General features: G+C 43.7%; 1 protein-coding gene across 4 annotated transcripts in view; it reads right to left on the reverse strand.

The window, feature by feature from the left end:
* The window catches only part of plxna1b (plexin A1b), a 188170-nt gene extending 168565 nt beyond the window's left edge, over window positions 1–19605 (reverse strand). For all 4 annotated transcript variants that reach the window (XM_085406125.1, XM_085406123.1, XM_085406124.1 and 1 more), the window contains exon 1: window positions 19482–19605. The gene's annotated coding sequence lies outside the window, so the exon portion shown is untranslated. The remainder of the gene's footprint in view (window positions 1–19481) is intronic.
* Between the last annotated feature and the right edge of the window lie 780 nt (window positions 19606–20385).

Consider the following 20385-nt stretch of genomic DNA (forward strand, 5'->3'; position numbering starts at 1 on the left):
CAGCTAAATTAATAAAGCTGCTGCTAGTGTAAACTGAGTGTGAGTGCATAGTTTGTGGGTGTCCGACAGTCTTTGTGTGTCTTTAAGTTTACATTTGTCATTCCCGTGTCTAAATGCAGTGAGTGACAGCAAGGCCGGTGAGGGACAGAAAGCCAAAACTGTGTCCAAAGGGCTTGTCAGTATCGTTATAGCAACGGAACCTAGGACGAGGTAGTGCTATGGGGGAGAGGAGGAGGAAAGTGTGGAGGAGGATAAGAACAGAGATGGAGAGAAAGAAAAACAGAGGGAGATGTGTTGGAAAGAGAGAAATTTGAGCGCAGAGGAAAAGAGATAAGGAGAGACTGGTGGGAGCGGGGGAAGATGAGAGGAAGAGTGATGAGTGAGAGGAATGCTAGAGACAAAGAGGCAAGGAGAGCAAGGAAGACAGGAGAGAAGAGGGACTAAATATATAAGTGTCTTGCTCAACATAACACTGAGCTAGATATGAATAATCTAAGGTGCGACAGTGACTTGTAGAAAGACAGGATGCTACAGGTCTAAAGCCTCTTTCACACGCACAGAAAAAAAAGAAAAAAAAAAGATCTCATAACAGATCCCCACACAGTGTTCCCTAAAGAGAAAATTATAAAATTGGCAATTTTAGTCTCAGGTTCGAATACCACAATACATGATAGATGCAGCCTCATTGGGGGGACAATCACAGAAGACGAGAAATCCTCAGCTCCCTCTGGCTTTGAATGTGTTTAAATGTTATTTTCCACAGTCTAATTAAGTCACCCCTCTGTTTATATTGCAACCCTGCATACTGAATAAATACCATGCCGCCTCTACTCCTCCACCGCCTCTCCTGCATTCTCAGCCAGGCACTTCGCTGTTGTGTACGAGTAGATCACACCAGTACCGGCCAGGCAAATGACCGGCCATGTTCCATGGGCCCACAGGGACCAACTGCCAGTCATAACTTTCCAATCCCGCACTTATTTCAGCCACTCAAAGCAGACTGAAAATATGGCAGAGGCGTTATTTGATTGCCGTTATTCTACACTGTTTGGGAATTTATGCAAGCTAGGTCTCTCCTTTTCAAAGTGAAGTAGATGGCACTGGTAATGAAGCAAGAAATGTTGGGATATTTGCCATAGTGGAAAATATATATGCAAAAAGGATGGAGTGCAGACATGGAGTCTTTTAGTGTCAACAATTTATGGCAGGAAAGGACAAATGGGCATACTAGCAGTAATAAAGTGCCAAAGTAGGGCTGTATTTAACAGACTGAAATCTTACCTACTTTTCAACTGCTATCAGGAAAAATGAAAAACAAATCTGCATAACTGCCACCATATATCGACCGACCAATCCACTACTCGACCTGGAGACTACGGCACTAAAGCAAAAATAAAGCTACATTTCAACAGGCTTTTTAAATATTAACAGCTTTTTTCCATCTGTTCTCTCCAGCAAAGCAGCTGAGATCAAGCTTTATCTCAAGTCCAGTGTCTGAAAAGACTTGATACAAGCAACCTCTTGTTCTCTTGACTTTAAACAGGGCAAAATTAGCTCCTCAAAGCTCTGGAATTAAACCACAACCTAATTTGTCTTTGGTACAAGTGGGCCTTGACCCGCTATTTGACAAACACTGTTTGATAATGGGATTCAGCACTAAGCCGGTCTCCGTCGCCACACTCCAATCCACTTTCCTCTCCAGGTCAGCGGACCCTTTCCTTGATGTGCTGAAGGATGGCTAGTATGATGTGTTATAGCTTGTTAAAACTCATGCGATTTCACAAGGGGGAAAGGTTAACGGTTACACAACGACAAGAACCTGCCACCAGAGCGGTGCTCATGACCTCAACCCACAATACCCAAGCAGAGAGGAGGAGAGAGTCATCAGAAGATCCCCGCTTCTCTCCCGTGTGAATATCAAGTCTCAACCCCCCCATGCTTCATTTGAATTTCAACGCATTCCTTAAACTCACACACAGACACACAAACGTCAGGTTTACAGCTCAACTGTCCACGAGAAAGCACATTTTCTATGAGAAGTGATGCATGAACTGTGAATGTGTGAGAGGTGTCTCACCATATGCCCTGACCTTTCCAAGGAGAGGAACAGAGTGAATGTAATTCTCCAGGCTGTGTTTGTATGAAGCACAAGGCAGCAATTATTAAAGCCTAATGAATAACTGGGACAAAACAAAGTACCGGCACACTCGAGCCATTTCTGCTCACCCGAAAGGCTACATTAGCATCTTAAATGCAAATCAAAATCTTACTCAAAATACAGACAACTTACTTTTGGGGGGGTGGGGGAGTTAAAACAAGATTATTCCTGCCTGAAGAACCAAGGAGTACGCAAACAAAAACCATAACAGTTTTCACTTAGGTGGTTATTTATCCCTGCAAAGAAAAAAAATAGCACAAACTTTTGGGTGCTGTGTAGTTTTGAGGACTAGTCGGTGGTTTGTTGCATTTGCAAAGGGCATGTAGGAGGTTTAAATCTCAGTCCAACAGTCTTTATTTTGATCTGATAACTGGGTAGTCACACAAATCAGTCTGTCACTAAAGAAGGGATATTGTGCAGCTGCATATGGGGCTTAACAACTACACTGGAACATGATGCTTCTCTGTAAGCTGATTCACTGAAAAAGGAGGAGAAGGGATAAAAAAAAAAAATGAAGTAAAAGACATTGACAGATTATGTAGAGTGACCACAACTGCTTTGACCACCACCAATACACTCTTAAAAGCCGTACTGTCAAATGACAGAATTCCTGAAAAGCCTCAACTGGGGCTACATGCTGTGAGCATTTATTTTACAAGCTGCTGGCTGAGCACACAACCAAATCTCTCGCTTCACATTGGATTTTAAAGTCATCCATCAATGTATGGACTATGGTGGTTGTGTGTGAATAAATGTTGATTGCTGGCGATGCTTGAGGTGTTCATCCAGCAAGCATGGCTCTGCATGGCCCAGATCCTGCCTGAGAGGAAGCAATGCCACTAATGTGGGTCATTGTTATGCTGGGCTGTGGCTTAAGATTCTCCAAGAACAGATATGAATGCGAGTGCAGTGAGCGTAAAACGGGGAGGGGGGGTTCCAGCTGTGTGTGCTTCCTGCACCAAGCTAAGCTGCTCTTTACTCTCTCTCTCATATGGTCTTGATTAGCAGGCCAGTGGCTGTGGTAGCTGGCTGGCAAAGTTATTCCAGCTATGCATTTGTACTGGGGTGGGTCCTCTGGGAGAAATATGTCAGTCTGATCCACAGCTTAGATGAGACCTTCTGTGTCACTTCATATCATGAATTTGACAGGACACATGAGGAAGAGGGAGGGTGAAGGTATTTGAGAACATGGACAGGGAGAGTGCAGCGTCTATAGTGCTATGCAGTCCAGTCTTTTTAACTGCAGTATAACAGATTCTCTGTTTAAGTGTGCCTTTTGTCTCCTGTGGTTGTTTAAGTACAGACACGTATTGAAGCAGTAAATACACACAGCATACACACACACACTTGGCTGTCTCTTGACAGGCATAAACCTCAGCAAGGACACTAGTGAAACAAGATTCTACACCCATCTCTCAAAATGTGCACTGAGCAGTTACAGCTACTGAGCTCCCACAACATTGGAAATGGGGGAAATATAGATTTTCCTGACAGTCTGAGACTCTTTAGGCTCTCAAAGCACACCTACTCTTCTGCACTTGTGATCTCTGAGACGCATTACTAAGAAAGAATTTGAGTTTTCCTCTGATGACTGTTTTTCTGAAGCAGCTCCCTTGTGTACCAACATGAGTTGAATGAATCGTTTAAAAAGACTTTAGAGACAAGCACGTGGCGAAACAATATCATGCACATAACCACATTGTCTGCTGAGCAAATACAGCATTAAGTATTCTCTGTGCAGCGCTTCCTGTTCCACCTGCAATATCACAAAGGATGAACGCACGCTGCTAAGAGGACATGCAGACATCACTGCAGCTGATGTACAGAGTAAACACGTACTGAAACCCACCACACACATACACACGCACACAGATGTGGGGCTGGGGCTTCACCACAGTGGCGCCGGGGCAGGGCAGGCGGCAGCAGCAGCTACTAATTAAGAGTGGTTGGCTGAACAGCTATAGTTAGGGCTAGAGCTGGAGAATAGGGCGACAGGTCTGACACTGTGCCTGAGTGAGTCTGCGTGTGTGTCTGTTACTAGCAACCCTGGGGCTATAGGGTAGGGCCCCAGTTCAGCTCTTGCTGACTCAGATTCAACACTGTCTGGCTACAGTGCTACTAATATAGCTAGAAGGGAGGAAGCACAATTTGCTCTTTCCCTTCCTCTACAACTTTTTCCCACTACTGTTTACTTTTTTCTTGTGCTTAGTGCATATTTTAGATTTACTTCCTCTTTTTATTTCGTCATTAAATCTGCCTGCCACTGTATCATTTCTCTCTTTCACTTTTACACACAGTCTTTGTGCTTCAGTACGTTTTATTAGCAGTTTATATGTTCGCATATCAAAGGTGGAGATTATAGTGGGGATTAAAACAAGAGATACATTTGCTGTAAAAAGGTGAGAAACTTCCTAGACAGTGAAATAATCTTCCTGTCTGCTTTTGTTCACACTTTTAAAAACTAGAAATTCTTGCTCTCCCGATTCAAACTTGTTGGGCAACACTGTGACTAACAGCACCACAGACTCAATTCATCATGTCCTAAAATCTAAACAAAAACAAGAGATCTGTCAGCAGGTCTGTGATATACCCTTTGTGGCACAATACACTCTCTGCAAAGTGCAGGCATTTAATCAAATATGTGACCAAGGCTGATTTATCAGTCACTTCTAGCAAAACAAAAAAAACCCCAAAGTGCCATAATGTGTCCTAAAAAACATGAACATATTTCAGTTGCTGTCAGTAAAGTGGTTTGTGCAAAAGCAACTCATTATACGGGAATAACAGGTGACTATATTAACAAACATTTAAAAAAAAGAACTTGTGGCAGTATAATAGGCTTGGGCCTGGGCCTTGGTTATTTAGCAGGCCAGCTAATCCTATTGTTGATGTCTCTAGAGCACAAGTGGTTAAGCTTGATGTGAAATCCTTCCTTTTGTCTCTTTGTGTGTAATTCACAGTCACCAAAATAAATAAGCCTAAAATAACACATTTAAGCACAGGCCTGTTTTTAAAGTCAAGTATCTCTCTCACGAATACCGTTATCAAATGCTGGGGTGTGAAGATCACATCAAACAAACTGAACATGGACGAGCATTAAACCAAGGTTACCGACTGGACTGACTTCATTTAGCTCGTGCTGCCAATTTACTGCATTCCAAGCATTTCTGAATTACCAGGAATAGAAAGTCACATTCTTGACATTTGGATGCTTTCATGTGGATGTTAATGGCGTAAATTCAGCAATGTCCCATTTTTAGTCACAGGGCCCTGCACTGCACTTCACCTTTTATTTATTTATTTATTTCTAGGGATTGCAGTTTGGAGTGTGTACACACAAATACACACTCACTTACTCCTTTGTGTTTGCAGTCTAAACAGAGTGTTATGGGAGAGTGTGTCAGGTTATTGTTTGTCTGTTCCTCTCTGTGTTCCTAAATGTTTTCCGCTACAGAACAATGGACTAAGGTGGGAAAACCTGAACATGGAAGGTCTTTCTGTTCTGTCTGTGTGCGTAAGCATGCATTTTTTCCATTTTAGCATTGTAATTTTGTAACAATCTGGCCTCCTGCCTGGGTTCCAGCACACATCCCTTTACATATACCAAGCACTGAATGTCTAACATTAGGTACAAGGGCACAACACACACCTCAAACTATTCTTGTGTCATTATGTAGGAACTGCAACCAGAAATAAGCTAGTGTACGGGACAACTTTCTAGCTTCAGATATTTAGAGACTTGTGGACACATGGAAACCGCAGCAGAAAGCCAATTCACTAAAAACATGAAGCATATGTGTACCACTGAAAATCCTTTAAGCACAAAAAACTCTGGTAAGCATAGTTCAGTTTTTTTTTAGCTGAATAAAGTCTGTGGATGTACAAAAATGCATCTACATAGACTGGGACAGGCAAAAAAAAAAAAACATGAGGACAGAGGTAAAAAGAGAATGACCTGAACCTATAGGCTATAAATTCAGCCAGCGCGACACAGAAACCTCTGCGTGTGCGGGGGGGGGGGGGGTAAGTGACATCTGGGCTGCTAGCCAGCCAGCAGTTGGGCTAGATGTCTCATACCGGCTTACCACTGAGGCTAACACTGATATGGCTACCATGGCCAGTGGTTTCAGCCCTAATTGAACAACAAAAGAAAATCTAAGCCTTAAATTAAAGCATAGCATAGTGAGAATTTCTTCATCTTCCTGTGGCATTAAGTCTGTGTAACTAATGCCAGTGAGACTTTACCTATTCATAAAGATTTCCCATATTCTGCTTCTTTGAAAAAACAAATATCAAATGTAGCTAGTATCATATGATATAAGGAGACGGTTGACCATTTAAAAAATGGAAATAAGGAGTGTGCTCAAAAACAGCGCATGTTATTATATGAAAATGCAGTGTATATTTTCATTAAGAGATCTCGACACAGAGACAGACAGCAAGAGAACAGAGAGGCCTGCGCTGTGCCCATCCTCACTCTGGCCCTGTGCCAGGCCTGCTCCAGCAGAGGAAAAGAGAGAAAGGGAGGCTGTTGGGAGCGTGTGCGGATGTGTGTGTGTGTGTGTGTGTGTGTGTGTGTGTGTGTGTGTGTGTGTGTGTGTGTGTGTGTGTGAGAGAGAGAGAGAGAGAGGGGGCAAACATTCCCCTGGCAGGATCCCCGGGTCCCGACGGAGGGCAGGGTTCAGCCTCTGAAGGAGAGGCTGCGTGCCCGGCAGTCAATTAGCGGCTTGCATTTACACAACAAATGGAGCTCCTACAGTTTCTCTAGCCCCTCACACACATCCACACACACCACTCATGAGTGTATCCACTCAGCGCTCATCAGCACACGCCAACGCAAGGTCATAGAGAAGGGAAGGGAGGGAGAGGGAGAGAGAGAGTGTGTAAAGGAGAGAAAAAGAGGGAGAGAAAGAGAGAGAAAGAGAGAGAGCAAGAGGCCACCTATCTGCTGGAGTGGTACTCCACAAATACTATTGGCTATATCAGAAACACAAGCAGAGACACGGTGAGCACGGAGTAACAAAATCCCTGCAGCCCAACATTGCAGCTGCGATGCAGATGTGAAAACTTGTCCCCAAACCTTCTCTGTCCTTAAGAGATTCCACAGAAGACAAAGAAAAGGAAGCTCTAAATCACAGCTGAGTGGCCAATGGACAGACTCCAGCTTTTTCAAATGAAATTACTTTCTGCATCTGCCCATTTGGTGTCACACTAAATTTAGGATCTTTTTCAAACAGCGGTTTAAGACGAAGCAACCAACCACTGCTTTCAACCTTGGGCTCCAGAAAATTATCACTTCGATCAACCATTTTCTGACATTTTACGCACTGTGATTAATCGATTCTTGATTTGAGTACTGGAGTGTCGAGAGCGCTGCTTCATCAGCCTCTCATCAGACATTCTAGTGCTAATGCAAGCGAAGAACTCAAATTTGATTTATACTTGGCAATTCGCCTTGTGGATTCCCTACATTGAATTCATTCTTAGGTCTATAGATGCTAATCTTATATATCTGGGATCTGGTTCCATAAATTTGAACAAGTGAATCTGCCCTCATTAAACAAAGTGCGATGAAGCTCTGAAAGAATTGCATTGGTGGAATACTGTGTTTTAGTATGGTATTCTGACATGCTGAAACATCTTTAATCCCTTGCATTGACATACGTTACTGACTTACATGGCCCAAACCACAGCTGTTCTTATCTGTGTCGCATGACACAGTCACATTTCTGCAGAAGCATATGTCACGTGCAGGTTGCGCCATAGTTTTGTACATTCACCACCAAAGCATGATTTAAAGAGTCATGTCAACACTTCTCATTGTTTTCTCTTTACATTCTTTCTCTCTGACAACTTGCGTGTCGAGTGAGCAGAGATCATCCTATTACTGCATATTTTTGCAGCTTTGCAAAGAACTAGAAAAAGAACCGGGGCCGCTGTAGCTCTCATTTGTGTCTTTGCAGCACTGAGTTGTGCAGTGTTTGGAAACTTTCAAAGCAGAAGCAGACAGCATCATGCATCAGAGCACACAAACTGAACCAAAAACAAAAATTTACTTAGCAGGTTGTTAATTTAACTGCAGTGGAAGCAGCCAAATATCAGCTCTGTATAATTAGACACATAATAAAGTTAATGTGAGCCTACTGACCAGCTCAGCAGTTCTCAACTCACTGGAAACAAAAAATTAAATAACAGTGACAGACACAAGTGCACACACTGAAGGGAGACAAGCATTAAAACAGGGCAGGAGTGACTGACGTCCCTTTGAAACATTTAGCTTCACCGGACACCTTGTGGAAAATTGTCATGTCAGGATGACATGAGAACAGAAGCTGAAGTCAATACTCTTGATTCAATAAAGTTGATCAGGCAATACCCCTGTCAGGACCAGGGGAAATTCCTTTCAATCTTTCTTTGTGAATCCACTGTGAACACAAACACACACAATATTCTTGCGCTGGGCAGGCAAAAGGTTACACTACAGGAAGAGGCTTACTGTACTTTAACAACATGAAATTTAATACTGTTAAACTCCTAAAAGAAAAAATATGTTTAGCTTTAATGTATCTTATGTGGACAGCAATGATGGATGTTTACAATAAATGGTGAAACATGAATTAACTGTGCATATCAGTACCTGTACCATAAACTTGATACCGGGGCAGTTGAGGGCGTGAGTGTGGAAACGAGGCTTAAAGACCGGACACAATCAACACTTCTGTCTGTCTTCACTTCCCCTGCTCCTCCCAACCATCTGTCACTCTCACCCATGGACATTCAGGTGAGAACTGCCTCGTCTTCAAACTGTGTATCTGTGTGAAACGGGTACGTTCGGTAGCAAGAGTGGAAGCCGTTAATTGGAGGAAAACAGGGGTCTCCTCTGCTGTTTGGCGTGTACGCGACTCTCCAAACAGACAGGTCGGCTTGCCATTGCGGCATCTTTTTGCCTATCTGCCCTCTACCTACTCCATTCACTAATCTCCTGTCTATAACATCAATCTATCAGGGACAATTATTAGTGAAATGAGACCAGAGGTAAGTGGATGAGAGCTGGCCTGTGGCATACAGCAATCAAACCCCAGCCCATCTCTCTCTGTAGCTCTCTCGTTCTTCCTCTCACCCCCCCTTTCTCTCTCCCTCCAGCTGTGCTCTGAATAGGCCTTTAAATCACCCGGCCTAGGCCCTTTGATTGGTTGACCTCTCTGCATGATTAAACAGCCATTTTCATCACGTCCTCCATAGAAGAGTGACAGAAAGAGAAAGAGGGAGAGAGATGGAGAGACAGACGCCGATAAGGGAGGTGAGCGAGCCCAACCAAATGGGATTTTACCACACTGATGATGACAGACATCTGGATCACACGGGGTGGGGGGCGGGCTGATACTCTACACAGTGATGGCTGGTGTGAATAGCACCTGAAAGTTTAACATATGGCTCCGCTGAATATAGCTGGCAAATTCAGCGGATGACGTGACAGACGTAATAATGTCTATATGACAATAAACTGCCACAATCACCTTTAAACAAAAAAAAGAAAATCGAACATGACACTTTCTAAATACAAAATTTTATTCATTTAAAAGAGTCAGTTTAACGCTCGTCTGAAAGGACCATAATATAATGCGTGAGATAAGATATCAGACGGTCATAGTTACCACTGCTGTGCACAGTGTCCACAATGATTTACTAAAAGCACTGTTCTAACAGTGGGAGAGTTTAATTTCCTCCTCTTCCCTGAAAACAAACCCTTTCGTCCGATAAAGTCACCACCCCCTCATAACATCTGTTTGGCTTCCGAATAGAAAAAAGAAGAGAAAAAAAAAGCCGCAAAGCCAGTGTGGCGGGGTGGCACAAGCAACAGCAGCTGTTCCAGTGCTGTGTTCAGACTTTAATTAAAGTTTGAATCAGCTCCTCTCTATTTTTTGTCATCCTTCTTTCCCACCACTCTCTTCTCTTCCTTGCCCTGCTTTGAATACAAAAGCTGCTCACTGCAGCAATATTATTTAGTATTTTTCGGTGCGAGCTGTCTTGTTGCTGTTCCGAGTTAGTTAGCGCTGCCAAGTTCCCTCCCTTATTCCTCGGCTGTCTTATTCTTTTCCCTCAGCTCTTTCTGGCCGAGGTGCAGGCTCTGGCGTCGTTTTGTTCAGATTCTTAATATCCCGCCCTTTCACAAATCTAAACACTTTTATGTTGATGCAGCTACAAGCAGACTGGGAGATGGGTTACTTTTGAAAATGTGTCTGTGCTGTGGCCAAGTTTCACTGCGGCAGTGATTGTTGAGGGGAGAATGAGGTGTGTCTAACTGAAAAAAAAGAAAGAAAGAAAAACTAAAAACAGCTTGTTCCTTAAAATGTCTTCATGAGATGTGTGCCAGTGACTAAAAGATGCTCCAACTTGATGATAACTTGGGTTTGGAAAAAGCTACAAATTTCAGACATGTCCATTTTAAATGTAACCACTGGTTTTGGTTATTGGTCATTCCATTGTTTTTGAGCTAACATTTGGTATTGCCTGAAGTGCCAGTTAGACAAATACGATTTGTCATGTGTCAGAGGACACGCAGAGTACGTCTGCAAGTGCACCAGAGGCCATGTCAAGCTGATCCCGAGAACCAAACAAGGTCACACTCTGAAAACAATGAAGAGCTGAGCTGATCAACCAGAACAGCCGCATTCCTTCACATGCAATGGAAACCAAGGAAATCTTGGTGAGGCAGAGGGAGGACAGTCTCGAGAGAAAAGACTGAGTGAAAGGAAGCAACTCCTCCCAGCTCAAGCACATCACCAGGCACAAGCTCCACACCCCATTTCATTTGAAACGGAATGGTATCGCTGATGCATTCCTTCGTGTTTGCTGGCTGTTTCGTCACATGCTCTGCCTCATTATCCAGCCTAGAAAATCTAGAAGCTGAAAAAAAACAGACTCACTGAAGCAAAGATGTTCCTTGCTACTCTACGCCTCTTTATGTGGGGCCAGGCAAGCTGCTGACCAATGCAACAACTGCTGGAAGAAGAGGTCAGAGGTGACCAAGCGCAACTGAAGACATCATGGGATAGCAATGTGTGGCTCACATCCAGACCCATCTATATGCCCCTCCCCATAATGCAGTAGCAGACCAGAGGTTCACCCCAGAATGGGCAAAAAGCAACAACAGAGCACTGGCAATAAAACCTCCATGGCTCTACTCCACCTTCAAAGTACAGATCATTGTAACATTTGACCTCTCTTTTCCCACCCCTCCTCAAAGTTTGGAGCCCTGCTCCTCCTCCTGCTCTTCTTCTATTTCTGGCTACAACCTGCACCCCACCCCCTTCCTGGCGGTCCGCCATTGTCTGGCCTGGAGCACTTATTCCCAGTGTGCCCCTGTCGGTTTGCTTTTTCTCTGCAGGTGGTCGAGGACAGAGAGACAACTTAAAAGAACCCCCAGGATTTGTGCCGTTATTACATGGAGGCAACACAGGTCTGCTAAAAGAATTGGACTGAGCAGTCACCAGTGTTCTGCACACCATGCTGTCTGTGGTTTTCTCCTTAACAAGGTATGTAAGGTAGAAAAGAGAGGGGAATGAGATTTTATAGTCCTCAAGCACATGGTTCCACTGACAGAAGAGAAGCAAAACAAAGTATTTCTGCAGCATCCCGAAAACTTTCCTCTGAAGCTGTGAAATGCTAGGAACGTGATCTAAGGTGCACAGTGTGCATCAAGCTTCGAGTACAGTATAGTTCAAAAGTGAAAAATACTATGCAAAAGAAAAATATGAAAACAACATTTTTCCACTGAGTGAGCTCATAAAATACACGTGTCTCATATCTGCATAACTCTGCAGCAGGTGAGCGTCGTATTACGGGGTAACCGTAGTCCCTGTGAAATCAGAAAAGTCCCATGTACATGTGTCTATAGTCGACATGCTATGCAGTGGCACAATCCCAACATACAATAGAGGCCAGACTCAGTGGGCTACTCATCACTTCTCCCTCTTTAACCCTTTGTGAAGGGTACAAAGAAAGCTGACAAAGAGGCTGTGGAAATAAAAAAGGAGTGAAGAAGGAGGAGGTGTAGGATATTCTATGCTGCTTCTTCACCATTTTAAGAGGAGTTTCAGGCTACATTTTCTATGTGACAAGTCAACTTCACCATAAGCACAGGGACATGAATATCGGGAAACCATTTCTTAGACAGACACATAACATTGTGATTAGGCGTGTGGAGTAAGTGGCCTGGTTTCAACTACAAACAGGGCTATTTACTGTAAAAGGTTTGCACTTTTATTTATGTTCCAGTTTTCTTTTAAAAATAATTTCAGTGGTTCTTTTGGAGTGCTGTTTTAACAGAAATCATTTTTCATCTGGGCTAGAGTTTCAAGAGAAGCAATACTGCTTTTAACCATAGCTTAAAAAATTGAGCTTGTCCCAAAACCTGACAGGTCCCACTTGGCCCTGTTTTAGAAAATTGGCTACTGGGAGTTAAACGTGGAGAGGTGAGAAGTTGGGAAGCGCTCCAAAGTGATTTAGGCTAAAGCTACTCAAAACCTACCCTTCTTTTTGCAGCTGAAGTGGGATAGCATAGCGGATTTAAGAAGGCTAACTGCTTTTTCTGTTATGTTGAAAGAGCAAAATGTTTTTTTCTTTTTTTCTCTGTCCCCATGATTGACTGGTTTTCTGCAAAGAGTCTGCCCTCTCCAAACACACACACAGACAAACACACACACACACACACCAAGCTAGCCAAAAGCACCAGCCGACATCTAATGAGTGCCAAGCACTCAGGGGAAAAAATTACTGGTAAACAAAATGAATAAATGAGCACTTATCTCCATCTGGTAAACACACATGCAGGTGCTGACATCAGAGTGTATGGTTTATGAGGCATAGCATGCGTGTCTGTGTGTGTCACACAAACCTGAACCTGAACGCAACTAAGGGACTAGAGAGAGGGTACATTTACCTGTGTCCTACATGGATATGCACACATTTCTTCAATGCCCACCGCTGCCTCGGGGGCACAGTCACCAAACTGCTGACCTCTGTGGAATGAGTTGTCCTTCCGCTAACATGGAGGTTACTGCTAGTCCCAACACAGACACAATAAAGAGCCCAGACAGGCATCTAGCTGATTTACAGGCTAGCCCACAGCCATGTGGCTCTTTTCAAAAGCCTTCCTTCTATTAGGTCTTATTTACATGGCTGGGGAGTACAGACCATTTGAATTATTTAAGATTCCCCTTGGTAAACACAACAGAAACCAGGAGGGGTGTGTGTGTTAAGCAAGTAGAAGGATGCAAGACAGCAATAACGACACAGCAGATACTATGACTGAGATGGATGAAAAAGAAGTACGCAATTATGAGTTACTGCACCATTAATCAAAACATTCAATAACTACATGCCAGTGAAAACTCTTCACCATTTCATCTCCTTTACAACAGTGGAGAGTTACCTTACATTAAACCAGAGGTCTTTTCACTTTCACATGCACAAATATGTTAAGATACAGTGTGCACATCAACGATGTGCTGCTTATCTCAATGCAAATACATGCACAGGCACACACCCACAGTGCACTGCCTCCTCTCTCACACAGTGGTTCTCATTAACAAGCCAAACATGCCTGAAGAGGCAGACAGACTCTAGTGAGCACAGTAAACAACCAGTAGGCTCCCTCATCTAAACTGAGACTATCTCAGCATCCGCAAGACACAATTTCTGCCACTTATACTGACAGGCTCCAGATAGAAGCCATTCAAAGGTTAGAATTTTGCCCTATAAACTAGGGAAATTGGTTGTTCCTGCTAAGAGTAAATTTAGGAAGGCAGACACTAGGGGTATGTGGGATACCCTCTATGTCTGTGACTTAATTCTCAGTTCTAACATACTGTTCATAAAAGAAAAAGAAAAAAAATTGAGATTCACATTAAGTAACAATAACTATGATTCTAGGAAGCCTCACTTCACAGATGCTAATCCAGGAAAATATTAAGTGCAACTCAACCTGTCAGATGCACACCTCATCAATAAAATTATTAAACAATATAGATGACATGAGATGAGATTACAGGAAGGAATGATGATTTCCAGATCAATACCAGACTCGCTCTCTTTTTATAAGCGAAAAAGCAACAAGAGAAACCTTTTTTCTTTTCCTTTTTTTGGTCCGTCTGCAACAATCAGACCGTCTGAGTCAGTGTCTGATGGGGGAAGACAGACTGCTGACAAGAGCATTAGCCTGCCAGGTAGGAAGCCTCATATGCTGAGGTTGTGCCCACTAGCTGCAGGTGTAGTGGGATTCTAGACAAGGCCACTAGGTCAGAAGTGGAACGAGCTTAATTCTGCATCGCTGGGACCTTCGGAATGACTGTAACTCAATCCAAGTAGTGACATGCTGGGGGTCAAGGGTCAAATACAGCCAATGACACTGGTTCGCTTTGGTTGGGATGAGTCTTTCCCACAAATGAAATGAGGGATTGTCAATTTGACTTTCTTTGAAAATAAACTCATCGCAGTATTGTCCTCGAGAAATGTGAGTATGCACATAACAGTGAACGACAAAATTTCTTCTTGCCCTACTTAAGTCAGTCTTGTCCCTCTGCCTTGCATTGTAAGCAAACCAACCAACAAATCTTTGAACAATAAAGGGAGCCATGTAAACTCTGTTCCCCAACATGCAGCACAGACTAACACTGGAGCTTCTTTCAATTTGCAGCCAGATTAGCAGGAGTGGTTTTGATACTGTCAGAACGGCAGAGATTTTTCTATTCCGAGTTGTCTTGAGTGAGTGGCCTTTTCAGTGCCTGCTTCAAAAAGCATCCCTGTACCCGAGCAGCTGTCACTTTCAGCAGGCACTGAGGAAGACGGAAGCGGGGGAGGGGTCCTTTGAAGAAACAGTTAAAAGTGAGCGATAAAAATAAACTGGGAGAGAGGAGAAAATTAATTATACATAACAGACAGTTCACTTGGATGAGCACGGCGGAGAAACTAAAGCTGCCTTCCTCAAAGAAAGAAAAAAGCCATTTTCAGACTGCAGACATTTCTGCTCTGCTCACAGTGGTCATATTGAATCAGCTATACTATAGTAAGGCATGCAACAAGGATTTTGGGTTTTTAATGGTCAGAGCATCAAACAGTACAGCCTGAGCCCTCATTTAAATTCCACAACCACTCACTTTATGCATCCTTTCTAGTTCAGCCAGTTTCCCCGAGACCAAAATAAAGCTGTCACACCTGATCACCCCCCTCCCACACCCCCCCCCTTTTTTTTTTGCAAAAACTTTGATGAAGCTTGCAGATAGCTCAGTCTACCTTTAAATTTGCCTCTGATTGGCACTGATGAGGGTTTATGCTGCCGGCTCACCTGCAAACTCACCTCTTGATATGATTCGTAATGCACCAGCACTTTGTAGTTCAACACCGCCCACTGACTCTCAATCCCAGCTTCTTATTTGGGCCAAATGGAGGTCATTCCTATTTGAGCAGTCAGTCAAGACAGGCCCGCCAGGTATTGGCAAGTGAATTTATTTCATATTAAGGCTTGTCGGCTGGATAGGTGTTAGCACCATGAGAGCTGTGAGTGTGTGTGTGTGTGTGTGTGTGTGTGCACAGCATGGCCTTCGGGTAGAGCCCTACTGCTGGACCCTCTTTCGTGCTTTTTAATATTGCTGTTGCTGAGTGGCTCCTCACCTCAGGGCATCACAGAAACCCTGGAGAGCCTAAGTAAAATACTGATGGAAAGACAGGAAGGGAAAGGCTCAGAAAGAGATATAGGGAGGTGACCGACGGAGAGGCTGGGCAGGACGTGACGGAAGCAAAGAAGGAAGAAAAGATCAAGACGTGCAACGAAATAAATAAATAAATAAATAAACAAACACTAGTTTAACAGAACCCAGCAGGCAACATACCTCTCTGCCTAACCTCTTTAGCAAGACTGACACAAATGAAAACTCATGTAATAAAAACATGCCATCTCCACCGGCTGTGATATGAAAGCAGATATTGCATTACAACATCGCTGAGCCAAAAAAGCCCTCAGTCACACATGGGGGGGGTGGGGCAGAGTTAACACTACTGTGTACGTGACACTCTCTGACATAACCACTGTTTCAGTTCAAGAGGGGATCCCGTTTCAGTTAGTAGTAAACGCTTCTTCACTGAGCCAAAGGGGCATCAATGGACAGGCACTGGCAAACAATGAAGACTAGCCATCTCGTAAATGAAACATAGTGAGGAGCCAGTTGTGAAACAGACAGAGAAGCCTGGCCTGGCCTGCTAGTCCAGTCTCTCTCTAGGAGGAGGAGGAAAAGGGAGACCAGAGGAGAGGAGAATCGGCATGCAACCTGACAAGGTGTAACTTTGCTGGAGAAGAGGGAAAGTGTTCGATTTGGGGGGTGTCGGTGGCAAGAACGGACTAGGAAAGGAAGTCTGAGTGGCAGCATGAGGCTGGAGCCAGGAAGAGCAGCAGAAAAGTGGAGGCAGAGAGTAGGAAATGCCTAAAAGTTGAGGATGTTACACTGGTCAAACATTGAGGAACACCGGAAAAGGACCTGGATTCTGCAGTGTAGCAACACACAGACTACAAAACTGTGAGTGCAAACACAGTGCATATATCTTCCCACTGCATGAAAGCCATGAATCATAGTGCAGCATACCCTCAAGAATACAGTTACACTGTGAAAGTCCTTTCCCATATATAAACAATTTCCTTAACCCAGTGAAGTAGTTTTTCACTCCAGCTGAGAAAGTCCCATGTGTGTCTGCAGGAATTTATTTCAAATCCTTGTTTTTATTTCCTTTTCTAAAATCCTCTATCAATATAAGCAGTAAAGCAAAAATATATCAAGCTCAGTCTTACAGCATGCCAAGATGCAATTCAGTCCTCACTTTAGCGCAACCCCTCTGCTTCGTCATCCATCTACAATCTAATTAGACCTTAAATATGCCGCTCACTGAAACGTCCGGAGCAATGCGACGTGGGGGGAGCCACACAAAGGCCGGACCAGAGGGGTGCAAAGAGCACATGTCAGCTCGAATTCCAAAGTTTGGACATCACAGATTTACTCTTCACAGCGGCAAACGGCAGCAGGCAGACTGGACAGGGCAGACTTTGAAAATTCACGACACTGCTGCTCTATTGTGGGGCAGATCTGTATCATAATTAGGGAAGATTGAGGGAAATTGCTTGTAATTTTCTGGCTGGGTTGCCAGCTTTCATGTTAATGCCGTACAAGATGACATTTGGACTAGTGGGACTTTTTGAAACAACAAAGAAACAATCACGTAGGTGAGATCCTCCCATTTCTCATAGATTAGGGTCAAAACAGGCAGTTGTTTGGGCATGTCTAAACATGCACATGTGTAATCATGAGCATATTATTATATCCATAATCACTTGAAGATTTTTTTTGTCACTAGGAGAACTACACTGAGCTTTTTGTCATTTCAAGCCCCGTCGCTGCTAAATAAGAAAAAGGTCATTGTTTGCACACAAAAAAAGTCAATGATGCCTTTGGTTCCTCTCTGTCAGTCACACGCTGGTGTGAATAATGCCAGTTTTGATTTTGACATGTTCAGTATGCTTGTGTTGTGCAGCTGGTGAGATGTCCCTGGTCCTGTGGTTAAGTGATTTAAAGCCTTGTGTCTAGGCACCACCTCTTAAACAAACACTCATGTCATGGTTGAAATCCCACAGTATTTACATGTGAATGCATGTCATTTCATTGAACTGTCAATAACAAACTGTTGCTTCTCCTATCTCAGGCCAAACAGGGTCACACCACCTCTAATACAGAATTATGCCATCATCACACACAAACCGCCTCTGTCTATTCCAGGGGGTGCCACATGTAGTAAAATCGTCCGACGGGTGCCACGATGTGCAGATGATACACCCACGCGCAAATATTTAAGGAACACAGATGTGACTTTTCTCATTAACCCCCAGTCTTGCACCCCACCACCCCGAAAAAAGGTTCAAATTATCTCTAAGCCTTTACTCATCTAATATGATTCATGAATGCATGTTTAAAACGGGCTCCAAATGAATTCATGCTGCGTGCGGGGGTCGGGGTGGGTAGACTAATTTGGTTAACCAGGATTTGATTAAAAAATAGAACTGAGGAGAATCCGATAGAGCAATGAGAGCATTTTCAATAGCTGACAACCGATGCGCACTCAAACACACCCACAGACAGCCCTCACCACTCCATCCCTGCTCAGAAGAGAGGAATTCAATTGCCGTCGAATAACAAAGCTCGCAAATTGCCACAAACTGGTTTGCAGATTAATGGCCCAATCACATCACGCCGACATACAATTTCTAATTATTTTAAAGCTAATACGGGAATCGCTTTATTTATTTGTTTATTTTTTAGAAGGGTGGGGGGGGGGGGGGTACTACCTTGTTCCCTAGAGAAATCTAACACAACTCCTCCCTTAGGTCCATTTATTAAAGCCGGGGCAGTCAAACATAAAAAAAACAATAAATAAATAACATTAAAAAAAATAATAATAAAACGTTTAAGGCCAGGCAGACTCTTCAGACTCCCCCCGATTATTTACCCAGGCGACAGTGAGTGTCAGCTCCTTGAATACCTGTAATTATGTATGGTGGTGGCATTCCTCCTCCGAGGCAATGCAACCGCCCGGCGCACTCTGAGCCAGATTAGGCTGCGAGCTGGTCCGCGTTAGCCCGGTGCCGGTAGTTTGCTTCCCCCCCTCCTCCTTTTCCCATTCTCCCAAAAACTCTTATTTTTAATTCAACAGCCGTGCTTCAAGCAGAGAAAAACTCAACACACTGCACCAAAACCCGCGGATACTTAAAAAAAAAACCCCGCAACCATCCCCTTTTTTCTCTCAAAGCACCAGGTGTTCAGCGCGAGGCAATAGAGTAATAGAGTTAGCTAAAGCGGCGCGCGAGCTCAAAATATCCGCAGTTTTAACAGTTTGTGTGTGTCTGTGTGTGCGCTTCTGTGTTTCCAATCCGGCTGGTGGTCACACCGGGGCGCACATTCAACACAGCGCAACACAGAAACGCAAGTCTACACACACCAGCGCACACCTAAATAAGTAGATCTCTCTCTACAGGTCCTCCGTCCGCACGGCTTTCCACGGCTGCCTTTGGTCGGAGCCACAAGCCTCCACCTTTCTCCCCGGCAAACTCGTGGAGAAACCACACAGCGCGAGCTGGGAAGACGTTGGGGAAAAGAGACGAAACACAACCCCAAACTCACCACACGGTGTCAATACAGAAGGGGGGGAATGTAAGCGCAATATTTCCACCAAAAACTGCTCCTTCCACGCGAAAAGAGCCCTGCTCCAGAGTTTTCGCGGTACTTACAGGTTCAAGTGATCCTTGGGGTAGATATCCTCGCCATGGTTTTAAATTCCAAAACTTGTGGACATTTCCACACTGGTCACAGAGCGGGTCTGCTCTCTCTCCGGCGGCTCCCTGCGTGTGAATGGAGCGGAGAGGAGAGGAATGCAGCTCCGGCTCCAGGAGTAGGAGGGAGGGAGAGAGGGAGGGAGGGAGGGAGGAGGCGCTCTGCCGCCGCTGTCCCTGCTGATGCTGCAGTACCCAAACAAACCCATAGAGGGCTTCCACTGCTTTATAATGTGAAGGCTGGGGAGACCTTTACATTACATTCATAATTTGGCCAAGCTTAGCTTCCACACGTGCAAAACTATTTTTTTCACGTTTTTAATTGAATTGTAATTATGAACTATTATGTTCGTACACTGTTAATTATCTGGCTTTCTGTATTTCCTCCTTCTCAGTTGTAGGTAATTATGTAGTGGCAGGCTCTGTAAATGAATATTTATATCTACTTAATAAAAATCTAAAAAGAAATGCAAAACTGTGCAAAAGTCTTGAGTCACCATTCATTTTTTTAATATTTTGCTTCCAAGGAGCCAGAGTTTCCTGTAATGTTTTTAAAGCAGTCTTGAGCAAGGTCTTTTAAAGTTGTTCCTTGCAAGTTGGCTGCAGTTCTTGTATCTGACCATTTTCAGAGAATTTTGTTTGTTTTTTTAAGTCACTTAACACTGACCTATGAATCATTCAAGCATAAGAAAAGATCATAACTCAAAGGATGAGCAAGTCTTGTAACTACACATAGCAGACGACTTAGCAAAGCAGCAATTTTAAATTGTCTTTAGGCACTTTGTTACTAGCAACCTGTCACAAAAGCATGTAATTTGTTCCCATTTCTTTAGCCGATTATATGAAAAATACCAAAGATAAC

Source organism: Rhamphochromis longiceps, linkage group LG5, assembly GCF_057381845.1.
Source record: "Rhamphochromis longiceps isolate RC_006_pf linkage group LG5, R_longiceps_female_GT1.1, whole genome shotgun sequence".
Taxonomy (NCBI): domain Eukaryota; kingdom Metazoa; phylum Chordata; class Actinopteri; order Cichliformes; family Cichlidae; genus Rhamphochromis; species Rhamphochromis longiceps.